The following is a 5159-nucleotide window of genomic DNA, read 5'->3' on the forward strand; positions in this document are numbered from 1 at the left end:
ACTCCTTACTGTCGTTGCTGAGTTATCCTATAAATAGGTGATTTTATCATTTCATACGTCTATATACTTAGGTATAATTGTAAAAAATATAAAAACGCACTGAATGTTCATTGCATGTGAGGTGGCATATCCATCGTCGTAATATTTGCATACGTCATGCTGTACGAATAATTGATGTTCCACAGAATAAGATAATGTACTTAATTGAAGGTGCATTTATTTGAGTGTGTTATTCATATTATTGTCAGATTAACCAGAGGCTGGCAAAGTGGAGCGCTGGAAGCCTTCCATCCTTTCATTTTGAAAATTGTTCGTTAACCGACTCAATAATAGACCCGCAGAATTTTGATACACTGCCAGGTACACGAGTCATGCTCATATTTTTATATATATGATACACTGTGATTCAGAATTCGCGACGAACGTTTCACAATGTCAATCCTTGAAGTTGAAAATGATGAAATGAAGAAATTGAAACGGAATTTTGGATCTTAATTTTGATGAGGATTGGAAAAAAATTGAGAAAAATTATTATGATTGGTATTGTTTTTTTTTCAATTAAAAAAATAGTCGCCTTTCAGAGGAATTGTTTTTTTTTTATCTCAATTTTGACAACAAGTGAGCCTGTGAAAGATTCGTCAAGAATTCGGAATCACCCTGTTTAGTTGAGATAGATAGCTGCAGATCCACATTATTTTTCGGGTTGATTTCGAGATACTTGATATTGTTTTTTTTTCTATGTAGACTTAAGCGAGTTAATATGTACAGGGCTAGAGCCCACTATTGTAATGCAGGAAAATATTGCAACGAATGCAGTACCCAATTCTGAAGGTCTAGAGTTATCGCAAAAGACTACCAGTAAATCTCCCACTCTTCTGGAACTAAAATCAGTTGAACAGCGTGAAAAACAAATACCCTGTACAAGCGGCACAATAAGTATCGCAGCTACTGATTCGGCACAATCGACGTCAAATTCCGACCCGGTCAAAAGATTGGTATGTTTTCACAGACCTTATCAAAAATATCCAATTAGGTATCTACAATTGCAGAATAATGTTCACCTTTCTAAAGGGAGACGCTGGACGCTTTATATTTATCAATCAATATTCCCCTTATATAACGTTATGGTATTTACCTCGAATATGCCGAAATTATTACGTCCTACGGAATCGATATTCGTACAACAATTGTACGCCGTTCATAGATGGTTTTAAATTTAATTTTGGAATTGTTACAGTCTGCTTTACATACCAATTTTTATAGGATCTACAAACATTATTGCAAAAGGACAGCGATGGAAAAGCTATTTTAATGGTGTACCGTAAAACAGGATATTTAACATCACGCCTTCGAAATCTCTTGGTTCAAAAAATAATTAAATGCAAACAAGACGAAGCCTTTGAAGATATTTCGATTGGTGAAGTACTTCCTGAGTTCAGGTACATTGAATTGTTAACCACGGTATATTTTTTAATTCGGGTGTCATTGCAATGTAGGTATATGGGGTAGTCCACCACTCCTGAAACGAATTCTTGTATACCGATTCTCCTATAGATTGAGCAGTCTAAAACGTGCATTACTCTAGATTTCTTGTATGGCATTTTGCGGAGATGAGGGATTTTCACGTGTTTATACAGGCTACATGACGTACGAAAAGACTGATCTGGGCAAATCCATATAAATACAATTCTATATTGACAGAATTACAACAGATGAATTTAAAAGCTGGGCAAAAGAAATCCACGAAGTTTTTCCTACTGAATCCATAGCAACGTATTACATCCCTTATGCAAAAGTACAAGGACAGCGTATCTGTGCATCCGGAAAGCTCTGAGAACATTTCCACTACACCAAAACTTTATTGCATAAGAGTGGCCTGTTACGCAATAAGCGCAAAGATAAATACACCAAGCCGGAAGTAAACGTCGAAGAAACATGCGAAATTACAGGTGCTTTGATTTAAATAATGATTAATTTTTTGCACCATTACTGACATAATTTTTCTGGGTGAGTGATACGTCTAGATGTATTTTATAAATTGTTGTAGATGAGGATAATGATAAACTTAGCTGGCTGAAAACTTATATTGAACCGTGGGGTCACATGGTGGAATATTGGGACAGAACTTATCACATCAGAAGACGCAATTTAATCAAAGATAATACATCCGTTGCGGATTATATAAAAACGTACTGCTGCTTGCGGCAAGAGCTGGGAGCTGAATTGGTATGGATCAATTGGAAAGCCAAAACGTTAATCCGATCTATATCTATTATATTACGCGAAGATCTATATATATATATACACCTATATTTTAGCTATATATATATATATATATATGAACTGCACACATAACAACTATAAATATCGAATGAATTTTCAGATACATCGTGATTTTGAAAAACTTTATCCTGGAAAAAGTGATTCGCTGCTCAACAGATGGGATGCTATTCGCACACGGCTTTCTGAATTATTACAGGGTCCCCGCAAACCGAAAGGTTTGGATAACGAACTGCTGGTTAATAAACTGAAAACGTTGAGTCCTGGTAAGTAATGTATCTAAATGGTACGTGGACAGTAAAATTAGTCAAGTGTGGAATTAAAAGTCTGTATAGAATCACTATACGATGCAGGTGTATACACATACATAGGTATAATAAGCGGGGAATTTCACTTCAAATCGTCGAAGAAATGACTTGGTATGTCTCTTATATCGATTCACACTCTTTTTTACATGAAATATATAATATAAAACCATTAGATACGTATTTTGGTGTTCGTCTGAATTTTCTTTTTCAATTTGGAAGGTCGATTTAGCGTGGAATTCGCCAAATAGCATATTATTAGAAATATTTGCAGAGAATCAAGATGCCCTGATATTATACCTTCTACCAACATTGGTTAAAGCGACACAAATTAAATACCAGCCAGTGACCAAGAAACGAAAAATCGCGGATTCAGAAAGCAGTTGCAACAGCGTAGGAAAAGGACGAAACAAAAAACCGTCAACCTTGGAGTCACAGGAAGCATTTGTTTTACATGTTTATGTAAGTATATTGCTGCGCACGAAAGGGTACATTCCAACGTCATGGCACAAGCATTTGTGACGTTTACCGGGACACGGAATGTTACTGAATTTACACACGAGTGCTTCTTATGAATTTGGCTATAATGTGTGTGTAACTCACAAATTTGAGGCAGTTGATTTTTACATGTCATTTATAACTAATGATTACTTTGATTATTAATTTTCATTTATAACGGGTTACAGAATGCTGCGTCCGTGGAGCCGGCAATAGCTAATAAAAAGCCACAGCTACTACAGCAAGGACTAACGGCGCAACCCCACATAGTGCTTGTCGGACCGCTGGATAATATTCAAGCCAGCTACGTAGTGGTAGATGATGTCAGGTACACGACGACGTCTCCGCTGAGGGCACTAGATCTTACCTTTAAAACATTTTACGCTACCGATTGCCAGTATCCAATCCATGCGTTTCACATTTGGCTCTTCATTCAGAAGGTAGCATATGACATCACAAACACGGGTGACAAATTTGGTACCAATATAAATACCCTCATTGGAGAAGTGCTCTCTTATAATCAAGCCCTCTAGATTAACATACCGTAATGTCGTGCTTTGTGTGCCAGTGTATATTTCCTAGTAACTCCGAACTACTTCGGCACATAAGACTTTCACATCCAGCGTCCACTGTATTTAGATGTAACGAAGATTCTTGTCGGCGTGGTTTTTCTTTATTTAATTCATTCCGTAAACACAGACATAGAACACATTTTTTGGCAAGTACGCCTTCCTCGTCTTTAACAGTGCCCAATAACTTTCCTTCAGTCAGTAGCCTAGAAGGTACGATCGATCAATATAACGATTCAAATTCCACATCAAAGATTGATTCAAAAAATTTCGACTTCCAGTCACAGTGTGCGTCGAACGAATTAGATGATGATAGTATTGCGGAGGTATTGCATGCGTTAGACAATTCAGACTGTTCATCCAGAACGTCTGATGATGAAGAACCCGATTTGATAGTACCTTCAAATTCTGTCACTCCTAGTATATCTACGGACACACTCACAGAGAAATTATGTAAATATTTAATGGAACAAGCAAGTCATTTCGTAAGCAAGTTATACAATTTGTCCGATTTACCAAGAAAGAGAGTACAGTTCATAGTAGAGGAAGTCACTAGCCTAGCCAATGGAAGTGCTGCATGTGTGGTACGAGACCATGTACTAAGTCGTTTGAAAGCTCTGAATGAAAATCCTGAAAATTTATCCGAAATAACTGCTTTGTTCGATAAACTCGCAAATCCATTCAAAAATTTCGAAACTGAGTACTTTCGTTTCAAATACTTTATTTCATCTGGAAACTTAATTCTACCGGAACAAGTTCTACTTGGTCAAAGAAATGAATATAGAGAAGAGAACGGTGTACAAAAATTGATACATATTCCTGTCACTGCCAAGTTCGTACCCATTCGCCAAGTATTCAAAAAGTTTTTTGAGATGCCAAACGTGTTTCGGGACACGATGAATTACCTTCAACGTCTTCACGAAAATTCGGACATAATTTCAAATTTTGTGCAAGGCTCATTTTGGAAAGAGAAAATGTCAGCATTTGAAAATAAAATTGTTTTACCTCTGTTCTTATACTTTGATGATTATGAAAATAACAATCCTCTCGGGAGCCATGCTGGAATAGGAAAGTGTGGTGCTGTGTATCTGAGTATACCTTGTTTGCCAGCTGAATATCAATCGAAACTTGAAAATATTTTCTTATTCATTCTATTCAATACCATTGACAGAAAAGTGTTCAAAAACAAAATAATTTTTTCTCGAGCTATTGATGAACTTAAATTTCTTAGAGCACAGGGTATAACGGTGTCTACTCCAATTGGAAATATACACATGTACTTTGAATTGGCATTAATATTAGGTGACAATCTTGGTATGCATGGGATGTTGGGCTTCGTGGAGTGCTTCCGAGCGAACTTTCCGTGTAGGTTTTGTTTGGTTCATAGAGATCAAATCAACAGCACTTTTGATGAACGATCCTGCGCCTTGCGAGATATTTGTATTTATGACTATGGTTTGACATTAAATGATGTAAGTCGTACAGGAATCGTGGAGGAATGTGTTTT

At 36.6% G+C, this 5159-nt stretch overlaps 1 long non-coding RNA gene across 1 annotated transcript; it reads left to right on the forward strand.

Annotated features, from left to right (window-relative positions):
- Positions 1–264: 264 nt before the first annotated feature.
- On the forward strand, positions 265–1818 carry LOC124302818 (uncharacterized). Its single transcript, XR_006907788.1, has 3 exons — positions 265–360; positions 1264–1439; positions 1702–1818. It is a non-coding gene; the product is annotated as an uncharacterized LOC124302818 (long non-coding RNA).
- Positions 1819–5159: the final 3341 nt, after the last annotated feature.

Source organism: Neodiprion virginianus, chromosome 4 (assembly GCF_021901495.1).
Source record: "Neodiprion virginianus isolate iyNeoVirg1 chromosome 4, iyNeoVirg1.1, whole genome shotgun sequence".
Taxonomy (NCBI): Eukaryota; Metazoa; Arthropoda; class Insecta; order Hymenoptera; family Diprionidae; genus Neodiprion; species Neodiprion virginianus.